Source organism: Peromyscus californicus, unplaced genomic scaffold (assembly GCF_007827085.1).
Source record: "Peromyscus californicus insignis strain IS unplaced genomic scaffold, ASM782708v3 Scaffold_15__1_contigs__length_86483966, whole genome shotgun sequence".
Classification (NCBI taxonomy): Eukaryota; Metazoa; Chordata; class Mammalia; order Rodentia; family Cricetidae; genus Peromyscus; species Peromyscus californicus.
The window spans coordinates 72,813,452-72,821,344 of NW_026294447.1; positions in this window are offsets into that span (position 1 = coordinate 72,813,452).

A 7,893-nucleotide genomic window follows, 5' to 3' on the forward strand; every position below is an offset into this window, starting at 1 on the left:
TTTTATAGCACTCACCCCCAAAATTAGACGACAAAAGCAAAAATAAACACGTATAGACTCCAGTGTGATCAAAAAGCTTGCACACCAAAGACGAAGCCATCAGCAGAGGGACAGTCCTCTGAAGGGAGAAGACATTTGTGGATCTTAGTTAAGAAGCGAATACCTTAAATCCACAAGAAACTCAATCCAACAGCGAGAAAACAATCAATTTAAAAGTAAGCAGAGGAACTCCAACAGGTCCCTGAAAACATAGAAGTTCAACATCACTAATCTTCAGGAATATGCAAATTAAAACCGCAGTGAAAGCCGGGCGGTGGTGGCGCACGCCTTTAATCCCAACACTCGGGAGGCAGAGCCAGGCGGATCTCTGTGAGTTCGAGGCCAGCCTGGACTACCAAGTGAGTTCCAGGAAAGGCGCAAAGCTACACAGAGAAACCCTGTCTCGAAAAACCAAAAAAAAAAAAAAAAAAAAAAAAAAAAACCGCAGTGAGGTATTGCTTCACCCCAGGTGGAATGGCGGTTATCAAAACAACAAAAGGTAGCAAGTGTGGGAAAAGATGTGAAAAAACCATGGCCCTTGTTCATTGTTGGTGGGAATGTAAATTAGGGTAAGTAAATGAGGGTGCCCATTATGGAAAAACAGTATGAAGACTCTTTGGAGACTAAAAATAAAATTATCATGTGACCCTGTAATCACAATTCTGGCTATTTACTCAAAGAAAATGAGTCAGTTTGCCAAAGAAACATCTGAGTCCCCAGGTTCACTGAAGCATTATTCACAGCGACCAAGGTTTGAAAACAACTTAGAACCCATCAGTGGATTCATAGACAAAAAAAAAAAAAAAAAAAAAAAAAAATTTGATACTCACTCACACAGTGGAATATTATCCAGCCTTTAAAAAAAAAAAAAATCCAGAGGTTAAGAATTTAGCTCAGAGCCGGGCGGTGGTGGCGCACGCCTTTAATCCCAGCACTTGGGAGGCAGAGCCAGGCGGATCTCTGTGAGTTCGAGGCCAGCCTGGGCTACCAAGTGAGTTCCAGGAGAGGCGCAAAGCTACACAGAGAAACCCTGTCTCGAAAAACCAAAAAAAAAAAAAAAAAGAATTTAGCTCAGAGAGGCAGGCAGATCTCTGTGAGTTCAAGGCCAGCCTGGACTACAGAGTGAGTTCCAGGACAGGCTCAAAGCTACACAGAGAAACCCTGTCTCAAAAAACCAAAAAAAAAAAAAAAAAAAAAAAAAAAAAAGAATTTAGCTCAGGATCAGGCAATGGTGGCTCACACCTTTAATCCTAGCACTCAGAAGGCAGAGCCAGGTGGACCTCTGTGAGTTCAAGGCCAGCCTGGTCTATAGAGCAAGATCTAGGACAGGCACCAAAACTACACAGAGAAACCCTGTCTCAAACAACAACAACAACCAAAAAAAAAAAAAAAAAAAAAAGAAGAAGAAGAAGAATTTAGCTCAGATGGATTCAATCCTCAAGTCCTGGAGAAACTGAAACTCTAGAGCCAGGCATGGTGGCACACACCTATAATCCCAGCACTTGGAAGGCAAAGGCACAGAGATTATGAGTTCAAGGCCAGTTGGAGCTACATAACAAGACCCTGACACTCTCAGAAAATGTGTATGGGGTAGGGGGTGGAGAAGAGATCAGAGACAGAGCTGTGATAGCAGAGGTGAGCCTTTAGAATATTATGCTGTCTAGGTTACTTTTCTATTTCCATGATAAAACACCCAAGGCAACATATAAAGGAAAATATTTATTTGGGGCTCACAGTTTTAGAGGGTTAAAGTCTAAGACCATCATTGTGTGAGCATGGCATCAGGCAGGCAGGCATGGCACTGGAGCAGTAGCTCAGTGCTTACGTCTCGATCCACAAGCCTGAGTCAAAGAGCTAACCGGGAGTGGTGTGAGCTTTTGAAACTTCAAAGGCTGCCCTTGTGACACACCGCCTCCAACAAGGCCACACCTCCTAATCCTTCCCAAACAGTTCCACCAACTGGAAACCAAATATTCAAACATATGAGCCTAAGGGGGGTTAGTCTCATTCAAACCACTATGTATGCTATATAAGTAAAACAAAGCAGGCACATGCAGAAAAAAGTGACATGATCTCATTTGTATGTAGATGCTACAAGAGTCAAACTCATGCCAGCAAGATGGCTCAGCCGGTTCTTGTCACCAAGCCTAACAACCTGAGTTCACTCCCCAGAACTCATGTGGTAGGAGAGATTCAGCCCTTTCAAACTGTCCTCTGACCAGCTCATGGACACTGTGGCACATGCGCAGCCTACACCACATATCCATGTAAAATAAACATTTATAATATATATATATATACATATATATTTTTTTTGAGACAAGGTTTCTCTGTGTAGCTCTGCCTATTCTGGAACTTGCTCTATAGAACAGGCTGGCCTCGAACTCAGAGATCCATCTGCCTCTGCCTCCCAAGTGCTGGGATTAAAGGCATGCACCACCACCCAAGAAACAAACATTTAAATAAAATTTTTATTTAAGTCAGATTTATATAAACAGAATAAAATAGTAGTTACTTAGGGCGAAGCGAGGATGTAGTTACATAGAATGACCAAATCTAGAGCACTAATGTACACCATGGGGGGGGGGGGGGGGCTGGTTCTTATTGTGCTGTACAATAGAAAACTTCCATATTGGTATATTTTAGATTTTCATATCATACACAGAAGAGTAGTTATAGTAAGTGATACACAGGGAATTTTCTTGGCTTATTTTACTATGTAAATCAAAGTATATCACACACCTTACATATAGATGATAAAAACTATTTTAAAGCTGATCGTGGTGGCACATGCCTGTAATCCCAGCAGGAGGGTCATGAGCCGGAGGTCACCCTGGGTTATATAGGGAGAACTTATCTCTAAAACAATGATTTGGGTTTTTTTGTTTTTGTTGTTGTTTTGGGGTTTTTTTTGGTTTCTCGAGACAGGGTTTCTCTGTGTAGCTTTGCACCTTTCCTGGAACTCACTTTGGAGACCAGGTTGGCCTTGAACTCACAGAGATGCGCCTGGCTCTGCCTCCCAAGTGCTGTTTTTCTTAATGGAAAAGTAGAAGCAGGGGCAAGGTAGCACACATCTATAATCCCAGCATTGAGGGGGCTATGGCGGGAGGGCAGATAAGCAGAAGCCAGCCTGGGCTACATCGCAAATTCCAGGAAAGAATGGAGGGAAAGAGGGAAGAAATGGAAGGAGGTATAAATATAATGGAAGTCTGAATGTTGTAAGAGAGATTGAAGGCCTTTTTGAGAAGAGCACATTGAAGACACGGAGAAGCCAGCAAGGGCATGTCTGGCAAGCCCTTTGGAGACACAGAGGGCAGCGTTTGTAAAGGCTCCAAAGTGAAGTGAGCTTCACATGCTCCAAGGAGAGAAGACATGGCAGAAAGGGTGGAGGAGATGGCATTGGAGAAACAGGGGTGCGGCTCAGTCAGGGCCTCTTGGCCGTGATAAAGACTTTGAATGCTAAGTGTATTAGAAAACCATTGGGGGGAGTTTGTGTAGACTTCCACCATCATATTTATCACTCCAATCCCATCACTGTGTTGCTCTGTTTAGAATACAGTATAGGAGAGAGGAGAGCAAGGATCCCAGCCACGATAGGCATCCCGCCTGGCACAAGAAGACCGCGTTCTGTTGACAACAGCGACAATACCTTAAAACGTGGGGAAACAGCAGTGCCAATGACCACAGCAGAAACCACAAGGTAAAGTAGGCTTGCTTAAGAGCAGCATCATGTCTGGGGCCTGGTTAGGGCTGGCAAGTCATCTGGGAAGAGTTGATGAGATAGATATAAGATAGATATGACTGAGAGACACTAACTGATATAAAGTAGGTGTGTGTGGTTTAAAATCATGGAACTTAGAGAATTTCCTGTGGCAATGACTTTGTCTGCAGAGAACAAAGTAGAATGTAAATCTGTGGGAGAATCCTCTAGTCATTTGACATGTGTTAAATTACATATGCGTATACATGAAAACAGCCTCATATAGGTATCCTAGGGTCCTTCTGAAGACAATCACAGTTGGAGTCCCTCTTAAGGGGCATTGAGTTTGGAATTCGGAACTGATGTTTTCGTTTGTTTAATTTTATCTTGCAAGTGCTGGGTAGATGGTTCAGTGGCTAAAGGTGCTTGTTTTGTAATGATGAGGACCTGTGTTTGGACCCCCAGCAACCTATGTAAATAGCCAGTCATAGCCTGCACGCATGCCTCTAACCCCAAAGGAAGCAGAGAGAAAATGACCATGAGGGTCATGTATAGGCAGCCAAGCTAGCTGAAAAATCAGTGACATTCAGGTTCAATGAAAGACCCTGTCACAGGGAATAAGGCAGAGATTTGGGTAGAGGTAAGCCAACATGCTCCTCCGTCTTCATCATACTTGCCCACGGGCATACACTAGCACACTCATGTGCATGCACTACACACACCACACACACACAGAGAATTTTATCTTACATCAACATAGCTTTGTACCACTGGGCCAGCGACTCTCTACTTCTCACCTCTTAGTCTCTGGAAGCAACATTGTCAGGTTCCATGTAGATAAGCCCACACCATGCTGGTATTTGTCTGGCTTGCTTTATTTAGTGTAATGCTCACCATGTCATTACAAAGGAGAAAATCTTTTCTTTTTTCCAGTATCATCTGAAAATGTGTGTGTGTGGGGGTGGGTGGGTGTGGGTGTGTATATGGTGCGTGTGATATATGCATATTTGCATGTGTGGGGGCTTACACATGGGTGCTTGTTCATGTGGAAGCCTGTGGCTGATGTCAGAAATAAATTTCAACTGTTCTTCCACCTTATTCATTGAAGCAGGATCTCTCAGTCACACCCAGAGCTCATAGATAGAGCTAGCCTCAAGGCCAGCTTGCTCTGTGGAACCCCCGTCTCTGCCTTCAGTGGTTAGAATTACAGGCAAACTGTTATGCCCATCCATCATTTATGTAGGTCCTGGGGGTCCAAACTCTGATCTTCATGCTTGTATACCAAGTACTTTAGACACTGAGCTATCTCCCTAGCATACTTCCTTTTATTTGTCAAGAAGGGATAATATTTTGTTGCATAGATACATCATATTTTCTTTAACCACTCATTCATTGATGGAGACTCAATTTGTTTCCATGTCATGGCTGTTGTGAATAATGTTTCAATGAACACACATATACAATGCATTTTTGACATACCAATATCTTCTGGGTTTGTGCTCCGAAAAGCTGATCCTCAAGTGTCAACCTCCTGAGTGCTAGGGATTACAGGCATGTGCCACTACTGTCCTGTACTGGCTTTCCTTCGCCACCCCTTGTGCATGGGCACTTCCTTTCCTATACAGCCTGGCCAACGTGTCTCACTTCTGCTATTGTGATAATAACCGTTGTAACTAGGGTAACATGGTATCTCCCTAAAGATGTAATTTACATTACTTGGACAGCTAATGGTGTTGAATATTTTTTCATATTTCTGCTGGTCGTTTTGATATATTCTTTGGAGGAATAAGCACTCAGGTCCTTTGCCGACTTTTAAATTGCTCTATTTGTTTTCTTGCTATTGAGTTGGTTCCTTATATGTTGTGGACATTGGCCTCTGTCCAGATCTATTTGCAAATGCTCTCTCTCTCTCTCTCTCTCTCTCTCTCTCTCTCTCTCTCTCTCTCTCTCTCTCTCTCTTTGTGAGGGTTGTTGTCTTGCTCTGTTGATTATTTCCCTCGCTGTAGGAAGCATTTTAGTTTGGTGCAATCCCACTTGTCTATTTCTTGCTTTTGTTGCCTATACTTTTGTGGGCATATCAAAAAGCATTGCCTGGGCATTGATGTGCTTTAGCCTGAATTCCAGCAAGACCCAAAAGCTTTCATAAGGCTTTACATACACATGAGCAGACAGTGTTCAAAATGCCCTAGCCAGAAACGCTTGTTCCAAGGATGGTTGCCCCAAGTAGATTTTGTTATTTTACAAGAAAGAATTATCAGAAGGGCATTTGGGTTCTTTTCAATTAACACAGGATACTTTCTTATTCATGTTTCTCTGCATTCTGACCTGTTTTTCAGAAGTCTTTGTTTCCTGCCTTTTCTACAGTTGACCTCAGCTCCATCACACACACTGAACCATCAGCAACGGCAACCCAGCCCTTTCCTCACCATTCTACTTTGGGGTTCTTCTGTAATCTCAGTTCTTCCTCACTGTTGACATTCTAACTCTCCTCACTTATAGAACTGTGATTGTTTCTCCCCCTAAGCCAAAATGTAAACACAACAGCTACTAAAAGTAGATTCCCCCACTAGATTGATTGGTCTGGATAATGCCATGGAGCTGCCTTGCAGGTGTTGATGGTGCAGATTAATCTGTGCCATAGGCTCCTCCCCTCAACTCTATCAGCAAGAACCTCCTAAGCCTGCACTTGCATTAAGAAATGTTATAGACTTGCATTGGCCTACAGAAGGACAATGAGTTAATGCAAGGCTGAACCTTTGTGTGCAAATTTTCCAATTTATCTGCAAATCTTTTCTGTTTTGTTTTGTTTTTGCAGTACTGGGCATGGAACTCAGAGCCTCACACATGCTAGACAAAATCTCTACCACTTGAGCTACACACCCAGCTTGCTTACTCAGCTTGTACCTCCACTCATTTTACCAATGAAAATTTACTTCTAGTATTCATCTTAGGGAAATTGTTTTAGTTATTGTTTTGTTGCTGTGAAGAGACATCATGACCAAGACAACTTATAAAAGAAAGCATTTAATTGGGGCTTACTTACAGTTTCAGAGGGTGAGTCCATTGACCATCATGGTGGTTAGCATGGCAGCAGACAGGCAGGCATGGTGCTGGAGCAGTAGTTGAGAGCTCACATGTTCAGAAAACAACCAACCACAAGGCAGAGAAAGAGAGAGGTAACTGAAATAGAGTGGACTTTTGAAACCTCAAAGCCCGCCCCCAGTGACTTCCTTGTCCCACAAGACCATACCTCCTTCTCCTTACCAAACAGTTCCACCAGCTAGGGACCAAGCATTCAAACATATGAGCCTATGGGAGCTATCCTCATTTAACATCATTGCATAAATTAACACAGCCTTCAATGCTGATTGAAAATATAGTTGAATATATATATATATATATATATATATATGTGTGTGTGTGTGTGTGTGTGTGTGTGTGTGTGTGTGTGTGTGTGTGTGTGTATGAGAACCCTGTCTGGCCCACAGCACATACATATGAACTTTATTATTTTTATTTTTAATTATAGGTGTGGTGGGGTGCATGTGAGTGCGATGCCTGCAGAGACCAGAAGGTGTCAGATTCCCTGGAGCTGGAGTTAAAAGCAGCTGGGAGCCTGACTGACATGGGTGCTGGGAACTGAACTTGAGTTCTCTGCAAAAGCAGTACATACTCTTATCTACTGAGCCATCGCTCCAGCCCCACATATAAACTTTAGATAGAGTTCTCTCAAAACCTCAGGCTACTCCTTTAAATAAGTGTTCCCTGTTAGAGTGTTTTAGACATTAACTGCTACTTATTTGTTCACTAAACACACACACACACACACACACACACACACACCTCATTGACACACAGGTTTAAAAGCTGCTTTTCATGTCTCCAGAAGAGATCTGCTAAATCAGAAACTCTGGAAATGGGAGCTAGGACTCAGCTCTCTACCAAGTCCTGTGGATCATTCAGTCCTTTTCTAACAGACTCTAGAGTTTGGGGACTCCTGCTGGAGAGAGTAAGGGTAAGGGGGTCTGTCTGACACCCTGGCACCCTGACACTCCACACCCCTACTCCCCACCCCCACTCCCCATATCCCACCCCACCCCCCACTCTCCACCCATGCTCTGGAAAAGTATGGACAAGCCTAAGAAAGAACCGAG